This window comes from Talpa occidentalis, unplaced genomic scaffold (genome assembly GCF_014898055.3).
Source record: "Talpa occidentalis isolate TD23 unplaced genomic scaffold, MPIMG_talOcc4v2.1 talOcc4.6, whole genome shotgun sequence".
Taxonomy (NCBI): Eukaryota; Metazoa; Chordata; class Mammalia; order Eulipotyphla; family Talpidae; genus Talpa; species Talpa occidentalis.
Window position 1 is genome coordinate 35,591,553 of NW_023604972.1, and position 21,092 is coordinate 35,612,644.

The 21,092-nt window shown below is 35.0% G+C and overlaps 1 long non-coding RNA gene across 6 annotated transcripts in view; it reads left to right on the top strand.

Moving 5' to 3' along the window:
- LOC119260928 (uncharacterized) overlaps positions 1 to 21,092 on the top strand; it is a 70,158-nt gene that overhangs the window by 45,331 nt on the left and 3,735 nt on the right. Inside the window, exons 4-7 of one of the 6 annotated variants that reach the window (XR_008549268.1) lie at positions 3,605 to 3,733; positions 4,974 to 5,200; positions 5,591 to 6,114; positions 18,826 to 19,055. The exons of 1 other annotated variant lie outside the window; for it this stretch is intronic. This is a non-coding gene — a long non-coding RNA (uncharacterized LOC119260928). Of the gene's footprint in view, positions 1 to 3,604; positions 3,734 to 4,973; positions 5,201 to 5,590; positions 6,175 to 18,825; positions 19,056 to 21,092 lie in introns of those variants that run through there. 4 more of the 6 variants (XR_008549271.1, XR_008549269.1, XR_008549270.1 and 1 more) reach the window with 4 other exon arrangements.

The following is a 21,092-nucleotide window of genomic DNA, read 5'->3' on the forward strand; positions in this document are numbered from 1 at the left end:
TTCTTCTAGAGGAGTGGTATTTGTTTTGTTTCTTTCCATTAGAAATAGAAACCCTATTTCTTCTGCTGAGATATTATTTTTCTTTTAATATGATTAATAAAAGGAGAGAAATTTTCAGAAATTTCAAATGCTATTTCAGAGATGCTATAATTTATAATTTTGCAGTTTGTTTTCCCCCTTACTCCTTTAAATTAGTATAAAGAATAAGAACTCTCATGTAATAAAATTACAATTTCTTCAGGTCAAATAAGTGGCTATAATCATAAACCAAATCCTGGGCCTCCCTGATGGCGTAGGGTTAATCTCAGTGTTATCACCACCATGGTCTGAGTTCGATCCCCAGCCAGGGAGATAACCCACATGCACAGCAGACTTCTCCTGTCTTGCCCACTGTTCCATTTATACATGTATTTCAGTAGATGCACTTATTCTGCTATTCACTTTGTCTCTGGCAAATCCTCTTACCCCCTGGACCTCTGGCCTATGCCCCAGTTCTTCTATAAATAAATAAAAAAATAAATAAATAAATAAATAAATAAATAAATGTTTAAAAATAAATAAACCAACCAAATCCCAACAATGAAAAACGAGTAGTAAATCTCCTGGCTTCCTAATTCCAAAAAGATTCTTTAAAGTCATTCATTATTAATCTTGACAGGTAATAGAGAATTGTACAGAATAGATAGTGCTTCTTCATGGCCCTGATACTTATGGAATTTTAGCTTAAGTCATATTTGTTATATGTTTTCCTGTGTGATTTGGGAGAATGTTTTTTTCATTGGGGTTGGGTCAGAATTTGAGTGAGGCCAAGGCATGGAAAGATGATAAAATACTGTTTTTCAGGCAACTGGTAGTTTGTAAGTTGGTTATCAAATTGGGGTCATTTCAGGTCACTCTTGGAAACAGGAATGGTGAGTGAGCTCAGCACCTAGTAGCTACCACTAATACCACATTTGGGAAATTTTGCTGCAGCAGCTGAATCAACAGCTGGGATTCTAAAATCCCTAACTTGCACATAGGATTTAGCTTTCTCACCCACAAAATTATGGTCCTATATTTATCATCTGTGTGTCACTTTATATTTATGAAATTATATAAAAAAGGATTTATTGGGAAAGTAAGGAAATATTTTTGATAATAATTTAAAATCATGAATCCTAGGCTTAGTAGAAATGCAGTTCTTGGTAAGTCACGGTCCATTAGACATAACAATAACTTATCAGCAAAGAATTGCCATTAGCTAATAACTTTTGAAAGAAATCATTATTAACTAAAAAAACTATGAGCTATTGAAAAGGCTATCCCTTTTACCATTAATAGCAGAAAGCCTTTCTAAATTGCTATAGAGTTCATCCAAGGCTTTATTCTCTTTAACAATATCTATCAATTTTAATTTACAATGAGAAGAAAAATGAAAGTTAATTTATGTGGTACCTTTGAATGCCTTTGTTGTTTGTCTTGTATTCAAAAGACATTTGCCTTTTTGTTGGAAGTTTTGAAGGAATAACTGCCAAAGGCAGGTCTCTTGGCCAGGTGTAGAACAGATTGAGAAAAAAGGAAACCTGATTCTACCAGGCTAATATACACAGGTGATGTGCAAATCTCCTGCCAACTGTAACCATAGGTGTTGCTAGCCCCCTCTCCATAAATAAATAGCCTTTTAAGAAAGAACTTCTAGATATTTTGCTGCTACCTCAGAATGATACTGGCCTGAAACAAGGCAAGAGTAATCAAACACAATGAGTTCCCCAAACAGGTTATCACTATAGACTGAGGCAGTAGTCTGGTCTGGGGAACAAAGGACTTGATTTTTTTTGTGTGTGCTTCTTAGAGTAGTATGTCAGTTCTCATATATACACTTCTTTTGATATATTTATTTTTACAGCTCTGTAGTGTGGCTGTTTCAAGTTCAGTTTATAGTATTTCATAGCTAAAAGGGACTTTGGAGATGATGCTCATACAGAAGAAAACCGTTTTCACATCTACCTTTTTTTGGAACTGTAGAGTCACATATCATTTTTCTTACTTTTGCAAATGAATGAATTGGAGACTTTTTAAAAAATTGAGTTTGGCTAATTATCAAATCCTATTCACTGCAAGATTAGTGAAGGGAAAAGTCACGTAGAATTATGCTCTAAAGGTTTAGTCACTCTTTTATCCAGATTTTAAAAGTATATTTATTCACTTTCTCACATTGTTAATTTTTGGACAGTGTTTGATTTCTCCCCTCAGATGCAGTCTGGGTAGTCCACCTGTCGTCATATTACCTGAGCCATGTTCATGGCCCCAGTTCCCTTGTCTCTTACCTCCCCACTTTTAGCCTCTCTCCCTCCCCCTCTCCTTCTCAAGATTTTGGATAAGACTCAAGATGAACTTTTACAAAGACACATTTTCTTTCTCTTAATGCAACTTGAGAGTGGGGGCCTCCCTACTGGCACAGGGGTTAAAGTCAGTGCTATCAAGGTATCGCCAACCACTGAAGCCTGAGTTCAATCCCCAACCAGGAAGGTGACGCACTTGGCCCAGCAGACCTCTCCTGTCTCACCCACTGCTCCCTTCCTCAGTGTATTTCAGTAGCTCCACCTGTTCTGCTCCCCACTCTGTCTCTGGTGAATTCTTTCACTTACTGCACCTCTGGCCTATACCCCAGTTCTTATATGCATAAGTAAATAAAAAATAAATCTTTAAAAAATAAAGCGGCTTGAGATTATTAATCTGATGTTAAAATTCATAATTACAGATGAGTTTCATATTTTTCAAAAAAGATTTCTAATGTCAATAATGTATTCTTCTAATTAAAAAAATGTGAAATAAAAATAAGCAACTCTCTCACCATGGGACTTTAAAAGTAAAGTCAGTATCTCAAAGAAATTATAAACAAATTGGGCCTCTTAAGATTTTCACTCTTGTCTCAAAACTCATTCTTTGTCAGTAAGACTCAGCATTTTTTTTTTTTTTTTTTTTTTGCGGCTAGGAAAGCACAGTTATTAATGGCCCATTATTCTCCACCTTCCTGATGCAGACAAGTGAATGCAACTCCCTGCCTCACAAAATATAATTGATTTAGTTACATGGGCATAATTGTTCTATTAGGAAGAATCAGTTCTTCAAAACTTAGGGGAATGAGTAAGTTAGAGGTGAGGCTGGCTAGACTTGCCTTAATATGGAGACCATCAAGTGAGGAGAAATCAATTGACATCTATTTAATACTCTATGATGTGTGAAAACTATTCCAAGAAATTAAATTGCCTTTTTTTCATTTTTCCTTCTCAAAAGGGAGAATTCAGAAGTTTTAGTTAAAATGTACATTTCACTTATGAAAAGGTAAATGTGATTTCAAAGTATATGGAGCTTTTATTAGGAAACAGAACTTCATTCTAATAACATTTTATAAATGCTGTCAGTACAGATTATTTGTAGATAAGTTTGTTTTACTTGGGTTTACAAAGGACAGCGGAACATCTTACAGAAAAAAAAAAAGTTGCCAGTGTAAAGAAAATTATAAATAGGATTGTATTTTATAAATAATATGATGCACCACTGATAGATACATAGTGCCATAAAACTGTGATAATAATGATACATTGAATTTGATGTTTTGCAGGTTTTGCATGGATGTGACTTTTTACAGAGACTCTAAATTACTCATTTGGAAACAGTTTCAGAGTCATCTTAGTCATGTATAACAGACCTGGACTTTGTTCCAGACCTTTTAGATCTTGAAAATATCTAGGTAAACCCACTTAAATAGAACGAAGTTAGAATTTTGAGATTTCTGATTTATTTAAGATTAAATCTTTAATTGACTCATATTAAAACAAACTGTTGAATTACATAAGAATTCACAAGTACCTTTTAATATAAAGAATTTAAATCATAAACATGTAAAAATTAAAATTGGAAATTACTTTTTTTTAAAGATTTATTTATTCATGCATACAAGAACTGGGGTGTAGACCAGAGGTGTGGGGGTTGAAAGTATTCATCAGAGAGAGTGGGGAGCAAAACAGGCAGATGTACTGAAATACACTGCTGAGGGGAGCAGCAGGAGAGACAGGAGAGGTCTGCTGCGCCATGTGGGTTAGTTCCCTGGCCAGAGGTGTATCAAACTCATGCTGCAGTTGCTGGGGATAGCTTGATATGCTATGTCTTTAACCACTATGCCACCCCGGAAGCCCAGGAAATCACTTTTTTCCCTACTCTTTTTTTGCCTGTTTGTTGTAAATCATTTCAGACACACCTCTATCAATTTAACCACAAAGGAACATGCACAGAGATACATCTATATCTGTGTGATACATAAAAAGTGTTTGATTTTTTTTTTAATATACAAGAACTGGGGTACAGTCAGAGGCGTAGGAGGGTGAGAGAATTCACCAGAGACAGAGCAGGGAACAGAACAGGCAGACTGACGAAATACACAGCTGAAGGGAGCCGCGAGCAATACAGGAGAGGTCTGCTGCGCTATGTGGGATTCTCACCGCCTGGCCAGGATCGAACCTGAGCTGCAGAGGCTGCAGACAGCTTCATAGCTCGGCACTCAACCCGCTGCACCACCGGGGAGACCCCTGATTCATTTCTTTTATAAATTAATGGTAAAATAGATGACAATTTTCATCTTTCTCCTGCAACTTGATTTTTACCTTGATAACACATGCAGCTACTTTCTTATGTTTATAATAGCTGCTTCATTCTTCTAAATTACTACACATTGCTTAGTATAGAGAACCCATGATTTATGCAACCATTTATATATTTTTGATGGACACATTTAGTTTCTAATTTAATTTTTAACAAGTGATATATTGTACATAGATATCTCTGTAAATATATGAGATTATTAAAAAATAAATTCCTAGAGATTACTAACACTGGAAAATTGCCTTTCATCAAGCTTCTACAAAATTTTGCTCAATAAATCTACCAACATGCTACACTGAAAAAAAAATTTTTAAATTCTTTTTGTGTCATAGAAAATGGATATTTACATTAAAAAAGTACTGTGAGGCTTGACCAAGATGGCATCAAAGGAAGATTCCTGTTTCACTCTTTGGAGAATAATCTGAAAGTTATCTGGGAGGACATTACACCCAGAGGGTCCCGTGACTTGGGGCAAAACTGGAACACAACTTCAGCATTAGAGACCTGCACAGATCACACCAGAAGGAACACTAAAGTCTTTTAACTCATTCAACAAAAGGTGGGTGGAGAAAGATGCTTGGAGCCTGTGTTCCAGGGCAGAAGTCTATTATGTAAACCTTGGAGTTGTGCTTTCTTTTGGCCAGCAGCCCCGGGGAGGGCAGAGCTGAATGATAAGGAGGCACCTGCCTGATTGAGGGGAGATAAATATGGAGGAGCGGAGGTGGTCCAGTGTGCTGGGCCCACAGTGAAAAGGACAATATGTCAGGTTATATTCTCCCTTCCCTAACCCTGGGGGCTGGTACTAACCTTATGAGGTATATTAACAGAATGCAGACTGCAGAGATTCAGGTCTAGACCTGAGTTTTCAGGGAAGAGGGTAATTTATGCTACCATAAATGTGAGCCAGCTCCCAACCCCCCAACACTCAACAGTGCTTGTATATTTCCAGCCCAATCATCCACCCCCTGACTCCCTGATGTATGATGTACAGAAGCCTGCAAAGACCAAATATCTAAAATCATATGAAGCGTGGACAAGTTAAAATAAGTAAAGCCAGAAAACCCACATTGCCATGTGTTGGAACAGTAGGAATTCTTAAAAGTTCTAAGTTACTTCTAAGGATACTATTTTTAAAAAAGCAAATTCTGAAGCAACACAATGGGAAGACAGAAAAATACATGGCACCTAAATTCCTCAAAGGCCACAAGGAGAGAACAACTTTCTAGAATTCAACCACAGAAACACTGACGATCTTCAGTTCTTATCAGACCTAGAGTTCAAATTTGGCGTAATACAGAAATTAAAAGGAATGAAAGATATCACAAAAGCACCAGTCAAAAATGTACTAGATAACTCAGGAAAACAAACAAACAAACAGATGAATGTCCTGAGAAATAAAATTAAATGAAAAGAAGATAGAAATTCAAAACTTTCAATATGAAAATAATGGAGACGTGAGATGTAACTCAATAGGTAAATCCTTTTACTTATGGCTTCTTCTTTTTATGTGATACTGAGAAAAAATGCATTACTTTCAAGCTAAAAATAAATCATCTATGTTTTTCCTAAATTCAGTTCTTTATTGTACTTGAATTTATTAGGTATAATCTGAAGTAAGTATTTTATTAAGTTTTGTCAAAAGTTTCTAAACAATGATCTCTAACTTTTTTGTTAAACTCTTCATTTCTTATTGATTTCAAAGGCCAACATAATCATGGCCAAAATACTTAATTGTGTTTAACATGCATGCGTTTCTGGACTCTCACTTCAATTTACTGATTCACTTGCATGTATTTCTCATGCAAGTCTTCCATATTTCCTAGTAGTTTTTCTTCTAGTAATTTTATCATTTTTATTGAGATATAATTGACATGTAACATTTTGTGAATTTAAAGTGTTTCACATGTTGGTTTGATACATTTATATGTAGCTGTGTTTTCTGTTGTATTTTTTTCAGTCTTTGCTTTCTTTGGTTCTCAGTTTTCAAAGGTTCTGTTGATATATTCCCAAGTTCAGAGATTTATACCTCAGCTGTGTCCAATCTACTAATATGTCCACCAAAGTCACCCTTTATTTCTGCTATATTGTGTGTGTGTGTGTGTGTGTGTGTGTTTTAATCTCTAGTGCTCCCTTTTGGTTCTTTCATAGGCTTCCTATGTCTCCACTTACATTGCCCATCTGTTCTTGCATGCTGTCTGCTTTATCCATTAGAGTCCTTGGCATATTAATCGTAGTTGTTTTAAATACTTGGTCTGATAATTCCAAAGTTTCTGCTCTGTCTGGCACTGGGTTTATTCAGTTTCTTCAAACTTTTTTTTTGTCTTTTGGTATGCCTTGTAATTTTTTCTTGATTACCAGACATGATGTAGTGATTGAAAGGAATTGCTGTAAATGGCCACTTAGGGGTCTCAGACCCCTAGACCAAAGAAAAAAAAGAACAATAACATATCTGACTTTTCTCTCTCTCTCTTTTTTTTAAAAAGATTTATTTATTTGTTCAAGAGCTGGGGTACAGGCCAGAGATGCAGGAGGTGAGTGGATTCACCAGAGACAGAGTGGGGAACAGAACAGGCAGATGGATCGAAGTACACTGTGAGGGGAGCAGTGGGCGAGTCAGGAGAGGTCTGCTGTGCCATGTGGGTTGCTCCATGGCTGGCTGGGGATCAAACTTGTGCTGCAGAGGCTGCGGATCACTTCATAGTGCGGTGCTTAACCCCTTGCACCACCAGGGAGGCCCCTGACTTCTCTTTTCAGTGTTGTTTTCACAGACACAACAGAAGTTTGACACTTATCTGAAAATGTTACACCTTGAGCATATGCAGAAGTAATTAACTTTGAGCTGAACCCTAAGATTGCTAGAACTAAGAGACCACCATGGAACAAAAGAAACAGCAAAACTAGAGGCTAATCAGACTGGATTTACAGGCATAAGACCAAATATCTAAAATCTAAGGACAGGAACCCTAAGAATCAGGTTATCTGAAAAAACCTCTCTATACTTCTCCAACTTCTCCATATATTTACCACCTTATGACTAACCAATCAAAGTTTACCACATCATACAGATCCCTCATTCTTTTTTTTTTTTTAGAGATTTATTAATTTATGCAGACAAGAGCTGGGGAACAGGCCAGAGGTGTGTGGGGGGATGAGAGGACCCACCAGAGACAGAGTGGGGAACAGAACAGGCAGACTGACCGAAGGGAGCACTGCTGAAGGGAGCAGCGGGCGAGTCAGAAGAGGTCAGCTGTGCCATATGGGTTGCTCCCTGGCTGGTCGGGAATCTAACTTGTTCTGCAATGACTGCAGATAGCTTCATAGGTTTCATCTTAACCCTTGTGCCACCAGGGAGGCCCAGAACCCTCATTCTTATAGATATATAATTTTTCTTTTCTTCCTCTGTTCCATTAAAAGCCCTTGTCTGCTTCAGACCTAGGGGAACAGATATGAGACTTTCTTCCTGTCTCCTTGCTGGCTGACTTGCAATATATATATATATATATATAATTTTTTTTTCCTGAAAAGCTGCTGTTGTAGTATTGATTTTTTTGCACTTCAGGCAATTGTGCAGTAACAAACATAGCCCTATGATTGGGTCTCAGTATTTTAGTGAGTCTCTGCCTTTCAATTGTGAGTTTCATAATAGTTTCTCCTCTTTCTCCTCCATAGGTGAGACAGAATGTCTACAGCAGGCTGGAGTTTGCTCTAGGCTCCAGTTTGCTGGAGTTGCTATTTCCCTTCTCTCCAATGGAAGACTAAAAGTGAATTTAGGTTTTTTGCCCCCAGACCAATTAGGCTCTGGTTAGTTAGCTCTCTCAAAGAGCAGGTCTTATTAAGGACAAGTGCTCTGGCATATTTTAAAATATTTTCATTTTCAGTCCCTCTCAGGAAGTCTGAGGGCATTTTCCTGCCATACATACTGTGGGAAACTGTCAATAACCTGGAAGTAATTATCACAATATTGTGAGGGCCCTCTCAATGACTGAGTCACATTGGAGTTTTTAACAATCAGAGTGTCCACAATGAATTCCAGCAGTTCATGGATTACAGTTTAGGTTTTTCTACCCCAGTACTACTTCAACAGTATTTCCTCTTACCACTGGTTATTGTTCTTTATAAGAAGAATAATGATTTCACTGATGATTATATAAAACTTTAATAATTAATAGCTCTAATAGTATTTCAGTTTATACTTTTATTTTCTAGTGGAAAATTTTATCATTTGCAAAAATGAACATTTTCTAAGACTTCATATTATATATGTATAGATATCCTAAATGTGTATAATTTTGTTCTTGATTTTTTTATAATTTCAAAGTTTATTTTTTAATATTTTATTTTATATAATTCTTACATCATTTATCATTTTTGCACAATGTATGCATTTTCATTTTGGTTATATTCCCCATACAATTGCACCCCCCCTTATTTTGACCCTAATCCTTCCTCTCCCTGCCCCTCCCAACCTCCCCCTGGTTTCTAGTTGCTTGTTCATTTTGATTTTTACTTTGTATTAATTAGTCTTTTTCCTTGTCCCTTATTTAGTTTTTCTAAATTCCTGCTATGAGTGAGACCATCTGGCATTTTTCTTTTTCTTTCTGACTTATTTTGCTGAGCATGATCCCTTCTAGCTCCACCCATGTTGCTGCAAACTGCATGTGTTTATCTTTTTTGACTGCTGAGTAATATTCAATTGTGTATATGCACCACATCTTCTTGATCCAGTCATCTTTTTTTGGGCATTTGGGTTGTTTCCATAGCTTAGCTATTGTAAATAGTGCTGCTATAAACATAGGGGTGCAGGTGTTCTTTGGAATTAATGTTTCTGTGTCTTTTGGGTAAATACCTAGGAGTGGAATTGCTGGATCATATGGAAGCTCTATATTTAGTAGGTCAAGAAATCTCCACTCAGCTTTTCATAGTGTTTAGACCAGTTTGCACTCCCACCAACAATGCAGAAGAGTTCCTTTTTCTCCACAATCTAGCCAACATTTGTTGTTGCTAGTTTTTTTAATATGTGCCATTCTCACTGGTGTAAGATGGTATCTCATTGTAGTTTTGACCTGCATTTCCCTGATTACAAGTGATGCTGAACATTTTTTCATATGCCTGTTGGCCATTTGCATTTCCTCTTCAGAGAAGTTTCTTTTTAGCTCTTCTGCCCATTTTTTGACTGGATTATTTTCTTTGTTGTTGTTGAGTCTCATTGCTCTTTGTAGATTTTTGTGATCAGTCCTTTATCATTAGTGTTGTGTGCAAAAATTTTCTCCCAGTTGGTAGGGTTTCTCTTTGTTTTGGTTATTGTCTCTTTTGCTGTGCAGAATGTCTTTAATTTGATGTAGTCCCAGCTGTTTATCTTTGCCTTAATTATCACTGCTTTGGGTGACGTATCTGTAAAGATGTCTTTGAGGTGCATATCATGTAGTGTTTCACCTATATTTCCTTCTGTGTATTTTATGGTTTCAGGTCTTACGTCTAGTTCTTTAATCCATTTTGAGTTGGTTTTTGTGCATGGTGTAAGGTAATAGTCAAGCTTCATTCTTTTGCATGTAGCAACCAAGTTTTCCCAACACCATTTATTGAACAAACTTTCTTTGTTCCAGTGCATATTCTATGCTCCTTTGTCAAAGATTAGTTGACCATAAATCTGTGGGTTTATTTCTGGATTTTCTATTCAGTTCCATTTGTCCACGTGTCTGTTCTTGTTCCAATACCATGCAGTTTTGATGATTATGGTTTTGTAGTTTGTAGTTCTTGAATTTAATATTCTTCCTATAGTATTTCTTCTCCCTGTATTTTCTAATGAAAAAGTAACTATTTTATGAATCCAGAATTGGATCATTTTATTCTTATTTTCAACTCCTCAGGGGTATAATTGAATATAATAGTCATCTATAATTTTTAGATTTCCAGTATATCTAGAATTGTTTGTATAAATGCCTGGCAATACCATTAATTTTTTTTTCTTTTGATGAACATTGAAAATATTTGTACTGTTATTTTTTTAGAGAGCCAATTTTATTTTACTAATGTTTTCTCTTGTTTATGCTTAGTCTCTATTTAGTTGAATTTTGTTTCTCAGATTGAGAATTTGTGCCTTTAAGATTCACTAATTTCTTTTTCTTTTTTAAGTTCCTTTCCTAGCATGTTTCAGTTTATGGACAAGGGGATTGTTTTCCTGAATTCAAAGTTCAAAATATAGTAATGTTTCTTTCATTGTACTGTATTCCAAGACACAATGTTATTGATAAAAAGATAACAGTATGATTCACATTCTATATAAATATCTTGTGTTAAAGTTATCATTCTATGTAAGTGTCCAAATAAAAAAGGCAAATTATAAAATGCAAACTAAGAAAACACAAATGATACTTATTTACATGAAGAGATACTGACATGTTTGTAATTACATTTATTAAATTTGTGTGGTATCATTTCATACTCATCAGTTTGGGAAAAATGAATATTCTATTTCTCCTTTTTTTTGGTGGCCACATGGTATATTCTCCTCACTTTAATATTTTTTTCAATAATAATAATTTTAGCTCACAGTTTGGGCTATAAAGTTTCCCATAGTTTGAATTTTGCTGATTGAATCCTGTCGTATTTTAAATAAGCTCTCTGTTCCTTTTCCTATACACTGATCATATTGAGGTTTGACTTTTTGGGGAGAAGTTATTTGTCTTTTAATTCAAAGGTAACACCTTTCCCAAGATAATATTTTAAAATAAAATAATTATTTCTCAAATGACTAAACTCCTGCAGTTTCCTTCTCAGTGACAGGGAAAATGAATCAACTTAAAGCAAACTTATAAATGAATCTGACCATTATCTTTGGACTATATATGAACCAAGCTTTTACATAGGTGAAAAAATGTAGGCAGGGGACAAGAAACAAAGAGGAGATAAATGAAAAATGAGAAAGAATGGTAATGATAGTAGAATAGTGTTCCTTTTCTCCTTTCCTCCATTTTAAACACCAATTCTATTCCAGATACATTTTATGCATTAATGAACTCTACTCTAGATGTTCCTTGAGTTGTATAAGCTCAGAGGAAAATGTTAACATTTCATACCCCCATCTCTTAAAAAGAGGTTACATTTTCTTGGACCCATATAGCTTACATATTACTCTAGAATTGAATTTCAGAGGGTATTTTTTTAGTTATCCTTAAGACTATATGATACGAGAATCCTTGCCTAAAATTTTATTGGTAAGGACTTCAATAATACCTATGTTTCTCCTTTGGTTATATGGTATATCAAGAATATAAAATATAGTTAAAATAAGAAAATTTAATATAGCTTACCCCTACCATATATGTTCATTAATTTTATATTTCAAAATACATTTTCTATGTTTATATTTTAGAATCTTGCAAAGAAAGTAAATGCTGAGCTATTTCTATGCTTGAAAAATAAAAATATGATCTAGTTATAATTATTGATGTAAATTAGAGCTGTTGTACAGATCTTAAAAAATTTTGGTGACTGTTTTAATAATCTCTTAGTTATTACACTGTGTTTGGGGGCTCATATTGTGACAGATTTGCCACTGTGTTATAGTATATAGTTATATGTTCATAGGACAATGAATTTCATTACAATTGAAAATTCAATATTCCAGGTAATTGTAATGTTTGCCATCAATAGTATTAATTATAAGGCTTTAAAATTTGTGAATCTCTTTCATTTAATTCTTATCTTCTTTTCATCTAGTAATATACCTCACTAGGTTACTTCATAGGTAAATAGACTTTCACTTACAATGATTGAATCTATTCAGAAATGTGGGTCTAAATTGGGTCAAAAGGAAATTTATTCAACCAAAAATGTGTATGAATGAACATATGAAAATTGTTTCTGATTGACTGTGTTTTCTAAGTTAACAGAAAATCTAATTTTTATCATATTTCATTCATTTTTTCTTGACAACTCAGGTATTTAATTTCAAGTGGTTGAGAACTAAAATTTGTTTATAATTTTAAACTCTTTGTGCTTAAAAACCTCTGATTCCTGACATAATTTCACAAATCTGTTACATTTTACTCTGTCATTTACAAAAATATTCTCCTTTGTTCTTTACAATTGTATTCTTTTGCAATTTTATCATTTAATCCAAATATCACAAATTCTACCTATGTGCTCCATTGGCTCAGAAAGAAACATTATTATTTCCAATGCTACTTACTTACACAAAAGTTCTTATTGAATTTGATGTTTCAAATAACACACTTGACAATTTTATTGTTGTCAGTGATAAGAGTGCAGCTCAAACAAAACAAATGTCCTTTGCTGTCAAAGACAAGGATATCTCATGTCTTGAATGCCATCACACACAGGAAATTGCTTGCACTGGTTTGAAACAGGGATTTCAGAGAGGAAAAGGAAGTGGCTTCTTGATAAACTACATTCTTTAAAAATTGTCCATCAATCAAAAATGGAAAAAATTCTTTAGATTAGATGCTTACTCTTTTAAAAGATGTAAATGGCTATGTCATGGATTCTCTGTGCAAGAAAAACCCAGGGATTGTAACAATCAGCAGGGCACATTCTGAAACTCTTAATGAGTTTCACTCATTTTTGTTGAAATATTGTTAATTAAATTGCTTGTAATAAAATGAAATTAAATGGAAGCATTCATGTTAAATATAATTTTAAATAATGTTGGATAAATCCCATGGAAAAATATGTGCAAAATTAGAAAATAAACTTTGTTCTATTTTTTAATAGGATCATAATTTAGAATATATGTATTTAGGTGAAAAATACAAGAGATAAATCATTGAAATACTTAAAAAATCACACACCAGATACACAGCTTTGAATATATTCTCTCCACATTTAGTGTTATTAATGTCTTCTTTTATGTGGGGTGAAATCTCAGTTGACTGGCAACTGATTATTAAGGTGCTTGTATTTTCAGAGAAACAAGATATTTTATTGCATTTTCTCTCCTTTGTACCTTATTTTAGTCTCTTTTTTTTCATGATATACTATTAAAGTGTGCCAGCATATTTTGAAGAGGAAAAGTCTTCAATTTTCAATTGCCTTTAAGATGTAGAAAGAAAATTAATTGAATGCATTATATGATATTATTGGCTAAAAGACTTCAGTGTCATTATTTTCTGTTCTTAAAATATTGCCAGATATCACAAAGACAAATCTGATTTATAAGACAAGTCCCAGACAATTAAAAATGAGGTTAGAAAATAGTTGCTCACAAATGAGTAGGATTTAATCAATAATCCTTGATAACACATTCTCTCAGTAAGTTATTGTGGAACTCCTATCTATTTCATGATAAACAGATATAAAGAAAAATGGAGGAAAACATCCATTATTTTGTCTCTGAAATTAACAGAATAAGAACATAAAGGTTTAGGAAGCATTTGTATATTTAGGGCTCCATGTGAGTGAGGTATGAGATGAATTGGCTAACAAAGAGCCTATGCTTAAACCTGTAACTGAACTGGAAAAATATTGTCACTAATGGAAAAAAGGGCAGAGGCTTTACATCTTTCCTGTATTCCATCTTGCTGTGAAGTCAATGGGGCGAGAAATATAGGCAAGTACAGAACAAAGATTCATGACTTAGAACTCACAGAGAAACAGTTTAACATCTTAGAAAGAAGACAGAAGGCATCCCTAGTCATTAATTATGGAAAAGTCACAATAAAAAGCATTGCACTGAGCCTGTTATCCAGCAAACTGGTAGCATTTAGCTGGAGGCAATGTTATATAGGGCTCTGAGCAGGGATTTGGATGTCAGACAACATAGGCTCATTTTCTGGTTTTGTCACTCCAATGTTTTGTAACCTTGGCAAAACCAATTAGTCTTTCTTAGCCTTAATTTCTCCATATTGACAAACAAAGTTAATAACTATAGTACTGAAGTACATATGCCTGAAAATCAAGTCAATTTCTGCTGCTTTAGACTCTGTATTGATGAATCTAATATATATTGGCTTATAATAATTTCCTGCAAATCACCAATAGATTAAAATCGTCATGATACTCCATTAGTTACTGATAGTCTTCTTAGAATCCCAAAGTCAAGATCTGTTCAGAGTGATGATTTTGAAAGTTTGCAGTCAGTTAAAAGGCATTATACATGCCAGTTTTCTTAAGTAAAAGAAAGAAGATCCATGCTTGAAAAAATCAATCAATCGATTCCCATCTGTTAACTATATTAGGTATGAAAGTTTAAACTGTCCAGGAAAGTTGATGAAAAGTAGATAGTATAATCATCTTTTATCTCCAAAAGTATTTGAATGGTATTAACTGAAACTTCTTGTTCCATGGTATTGACTGATAGAACTTTACACAAAACTCTCAATATTCATGTCCATTAAGAAAAATATTTCTTGGGCCTTCCCTGGTGGCGCAGCAGTTGAGCGCTGGGCTGTGAAGTTGCCCGCAGCCTTTGCAGTGCCAATTCAATCCCCGGCTGCTGGTGAGGGTCCCACATGGTGCACAGACCTCTCCTGCCCCCGCTGCTCCCCTCAGCAGTGTATTTCGTCAGTCTGCCTGTTCTGTTCCCTGCTCTGGCTCTGGTGAATTCTCTCACCCTCCCATGCTTCTGACTGTACCCAGTGCTTGTATAAATAAATAAATAAATAAATCTTTAAAAAAAAAAAAAAGAAAAATATTTCTTATGAAAACAAACTTCATTCTACATTTAAAACATTTGACTTGATCTTGCAGTTAGTATCTAAGGATCATGCACAATTTTTCTAATGAATTACTATAATTTACATAAAGATAAACGTTGAATATAAAATAAAGATGGATTTTTATTAAATATTGAGAAAATAATAAATAGTTTATATTAACTGTTTATTGTAGCAAAAACATTAAAATCCATAAGGTGAACTATTCTGCTCTATGCCTCTCTGATTCACATTGACATTCTTTCTGTTCTTCAACTCCCTCAAACATACTCCCTCTTCTTAGTTTTGTATTTGCTGTTCCTTTGGACTATATACTGTTCCTGAAAATTTCTCATCATTCAGATCTTTGTCCAATTTTCTCATTTCAGAGTCCTTTGTTGCCTACCTTAGTAACTAAATTGATGATTTTGCAAAGAAGCTAAGGAGTCCACTGATTATTCTGAAAGCTGTTAAATAAGTGAAAATTTTAAGCATCTATCCTTCATTTCTCTACTATATGCTCTGAACTCAGATAAAGTGTTGATGGGGGAGCATTTTATATTCATCTAAGTATTTTAGATAACAATTAACAATGAATTAGACTATCACCATTTCACAACCCTTTATGAAATAATGGCTATAACAGTGACCATCAATGGGTGCTAAAATCACAAAAAAGAGACAAGCAGATATTATGACCTTTCTAATAAAAAAATTACCATGACTTTAGTATGGCTTGGGCCCATTTAGCCTTTTAAAAAGTTTATATATATATTTATAATATCCACTTAAATTTATTTATACAGTTTTTATTAATCTAATGATAATACTAGAGCAAATAGCTTAGGTTTCAATGGCTATATCCCTTTAATGCAGAATTCCACCTGACTACTATGAAAATTTATCTGCAGAATCTGTATTTAAATAAGGTTGCACACATGCACAATCAGTAAATTCTGGACCCAACATACTAGCATCTCGGACAGGAAGTGAAGTTGCTTCTCTGTCCTAATAGAAGGAAGAAGGAAGTTCTCTTTGCCCAACCATAGTTCAACCAAACAAAAAAATGTCAAAAACCAGTGAATGTGAAGCCACCGCATGTCAAACTCCTGGCTTCCTCTAATGAACTCCTTGGTTACAATAGTCTCTCTAAAATCTATGTGTTGGTTTGGGCTTTTCTTCTAGAAAGAGTGTACATGTCTTTCTATGAGACTCCACTTTCCAAATTGTCTTTTTGTGTGTTTGCAAATAAATCCATTTTGTTGGCACAATAACTGTATACTTTCTGTTTGAGATTAACACTACACTATGCCTAGGCTTTTACCAGATTACTCTACTTCCAAACTTCAGGCAATCTCCAGGGAATGCATTTCCATCTGTTCTGGTCACCGCTTGCCATATCAAGCAGCCGTCTGGTTCTAGAATCCTAATCTTTACTCTGCTCACAGTTTACCATGTGCTCTGTAGCACATTTGTCATTTCATCCTTTGTCTTAAGATTAACTTCTCGGGCCTCCCCTGGTAGCGCAGCAGTTGAGCGCTGGGCTGTGAAGCTGCCTGCAGCTTCTAAAGCGCCGGTTTGATCCCCGGCCCTCGGTGAGGGTCCCATATGGCGGCAGACCTCTCCTGCCGCGCCCACTGCTCCCCTCAGCAGTGTATTTTGTCGGTCTGCCTGTTCTGTTCCCTGCTCTAGCTCTGATGAATTCTCTCACCCTCCTGTGCTTCTAACTGTACCCAGTGCTTGTATAAATAAATAAATAAATCTTTAAAAAAAATTAACTTCTATCTAGCGGCCGTTGCTGGGTCAAATTGTTTCAGGTTAAGTTTGGGCAAAGAGCCAAATTTTCAATTCCCCACAGAACTGGCTGAGAAGCGGTTGTAATGTTTAGCAGGTTTTACCGAAGACTTGGGAACAATAGAGGAGAAATATAATGTGAAGAACTTCTTAAAAAAACGTTCAGTAGATCCACTTTTGGTGCCAGTCAGCATTAGCACAGCTCCTCCTACCCTCCCACAGATTCTGACACCTAGAGGAACTGGGTAAGTTTTTGTTGTTGTTGAATTAATTAATGGAATTATATTTCATAGACTCTAGTGATTTAAATGTGTTCAAAGAGTTCTTGAATGAGGAGCCTTTTAATCTTCTGTCAACTTGCATTAGAATTCAGCTTCCTCCCCTCAAAGAAAGTGACTGAGAAAATCTCTCATCCAGGACCCTTCTCTTTAAAGTTAGTACAAACTAAGCATTTTCTCCTATATCTCCAAGCACAAAGATTATTTCTGAAGTAGTGATTGTTATACCACTTTCATTATGATAGAATAACACCTACCATACTTTTAAGTGCAAAAATACCATTTTTCATGTTGGGATGATATTGGTCAGTAGCTCCATTCTTTTCTTGATTTTTTATTTCCCTCTCTTCTTTTTCTGTCTCCTCCTCACAAATCAGTATTCTCTCTGCTTTCCTCCATGAAAAATTCCTTCACTGACTTTAAAATAAGAATTCTCCTCATCAATCTTAATGTTATATCCATTATGCTCTATGATATTATTTCTACGACAACAGAGGGCATTAGAAGGTAGAAGGTGATATATTTAGATTGATGAAGAGAATTCCTTTTTTTTTCATTTTTTAAAAGCATTATTTATTTATTTTTTTAAATTTATACAAGAACTGGGGTACAGACCAGAGCACAGAAGGGTGAGAGAATTCACCAGAGACAGAGCAGGGAGCAGAGCAGGCAGACGGACTGAAAACACTGCTGGAGGGAGCAGCGGGCAGACAGGAGAGGTCTGCTGTGCTGTGTGGGTATCTCCCTGGCCATACTGCAGAGGCTGCGGACAGCTTCACAGCACTGCACTTAACCCCCTGCGCCACCGGGGAGGTCCAAGAATTCCTATTTTAATATTAGTAAAGGAATTTTGCATGAAGGGACACAAGAAATAGTGAATTGGAACATTTTAATTTGTTAAATCGGAAATTGGACAGCTATTTGATTTAGGATATTGATGCTATGGATGTTCATATTATCAAACAAAATGATAATATTGTATATTATTCTAACAAAAGGAATAAAAATATATGTCTTTTGTCTATTCTAGAATCAAAATTATAGTGGTATTTCCCATTGCTCACATAAAGTCCCATAGCTTAACTGAAAAAAAAAAAAAAAAAAAAAAAAGTGTCCAAATCTGTGAAGTAAATTTAAGCGTTAGGAAGAAAATCCCAAGTACAAAATTTTCTTCTGAAGGAAAATGCCTTGAATCACTTTAAAACATTTGATAGAAGCTGTGAATCTCCTTTATGAATCTTTGAGCAAAAAACTAAATAGTAAAATAACTCAAATTTAGCATCTACTTAGGAAAACAGAAATATTCTTTTGTATGTATTGTGTGTGTATACTAGAGCTTGTGTTGACTTTGTTACTAATGTAGGAGGCATCAGCCTCATAAACATAGACATTCCAGCAAGTGGAGAGATACAAACTGGGAACATATTGTTATTTAAACTTTGTGACAAATATTGTTGCAGGTGGCAAGATAGGTGCAAAATTTTCAAATTATCACCTGGTTTGTTTGCAAGAAGGAAAAGTGTCATGCTGCTTAACGGAAATGTTGTGGCATTGTGATTCTAACACCTACTCTCTGTGCAAGACAAGCCCTTAAACTTTCCATCTGTGATGATGCCACGTTTCATTGAGAAGAATTGATGCCAACTGTACAGCTGTGTGATGACAGCCAAAATTAAAAAGATTTTGTAGTTCAAGGATTACAGCCTATTAAAAAATCTTAATTTTAAAAACTTAGAAATGTATTTTGGTCAAAAGGTTATGTTTTTGTTGAATTTCTAAAATGAGTCCACAGTTGAATTGGTAAAGGATTCAATATTCAAACGTTCAGCCCCAAAGTGAACACAAAGACAAGAGTAAAACGAGGATGCTATTGTCACGTTAGGTTTTTTTGCATGAATGTATTCTGATTTACTCGAAATATTCAAGTGATGGTTTCTTGTCCATTTCAAATACTTCTATTTCAGAGCGCTATCTTGTCACATCTGTAGTATTACCTGTTGCCATTTGCCTAACTGCCCTGTTCTGGTGTATTACCAATTCTCATACAAGAGAAAAAAATACAGTGTTTTTAGATGTTGGGAAATATTATTCAATATATAATATTGGAGTGTATCAAAGAGAGTGAATATTACAGGAAGTCTATGTGTATTGGTTGCTCCACTAACATTGCTAGTTTTAGTAGCAAAACCATCATTTAATTTCATATCAGTGTAAAATTTTATGAGTTATTATAGGAAATATTACAAGTCAAATGATATTAGGAAATACCCAGATTGGTGGGAGCAGAAGGTATTTGGTAGTTAAAGTCCATGTAATCGGTATAGTGGCTGATTGTACAAGTGCAGTGTCCAGAATTTCATAATCTTGATTTTGCTTATAATCTCCTGACCCTATTCACACATCCTTTACCAAAGCCTAGCTCAATGACAACACATTCCCTTTTTCTCTCAGGAAACCTCCTCAATGTTCTCTGAAGCTTAGGTCTGTGAGTCGTCCTCATTTATTACATTTGCATTGCTCCATTTCATGCAAGCTCTATCTCTTGCTCTATTTTATTCTTTCTTCTATCTTTAATGAATTAAATATGCAGGAAAATAAACCAGATGTCTGCATGTATAGGGACCAATATTTGAGAGTCTATTCTGTAATTTAGGATGAAAATTCAATCCACCCAAATACTTTAAAGTCCCTAGTTTGATTGATACACTGTTTATATTATGGTTTACATATTAAGTGCCTATAAATTTTGTATTTTGAAGATGTTATACCACTATCATGTTAATGGTAGTTCTTTTTATTATCTTGTTTTTTTTTTTTTGTGACTACTTAAACCACCAATGTAAATGTGCATGCATACACATACAGACCCATACCAAAACTATAAATTTTCCATAATTGTACATATATTTTTTGCTGTTGTCAATATTTTCATCTGTCTACCATTTTGTGCACTGGAGAATTTTCTGTATTTTTGGTTCCAAGAATCAGGCTTTCACTTGTACTTTTTTCACCTTCCATGATACAAAGAGAAGCTTGAAAGATGCTGACATATTGTATAACTGACAACTGGATGAATTGAAAAACTGAAGCCCAGCAACCAAATTAATCAAGAAGGAGAGAGTAAAAGGACAGCCTCTGTGACACAGAGACTACATTAGGGCAGCTGAGGCTGCTGCCATCGAGCTTCTGAGTGATAATGGAGCTGGTAGCTATCACGGCTAGATTGCTTTCAAAAGACAGTAGACTGGGGCAATGTGTGCTTGTGCATTTAAGGGAAGAAATGTCCACCCAAAAAGCAATGTTGCAAATTGTCTGTGGCAATGAATTAGAGCTTTATTCTCCAAACAATGAAACCTCAATGTGATTGAAAGTGAGTGAAGCATGAAAAAAGAATTCACGTACAAAATACTCCCTGAAGAAAGAATGCTGGTGTAATGACTGCTAAGAGCATATCATTTCTAAATATATCCTATCAGTTTCACTAGGAATTGAGTCCTAGTTTGTAAACATTTAATCAAATAATACATTTCAGGATAAAATTACCCCTTTTTTTTAAGATTTTATTTATTCATTTATACAAGCACTGGGTACAGTCAGAAGCACTGGAGGGTGAGAGAATTCACCAGAGCCAGAGCGGGGAACAGAACAGGCAGAAGGACTGAAGTACATGCTGAGGGGAGAAGTGGGCAGCAGGAGAGGTCTGCGCGCCATGTGGGACCCTCACCAG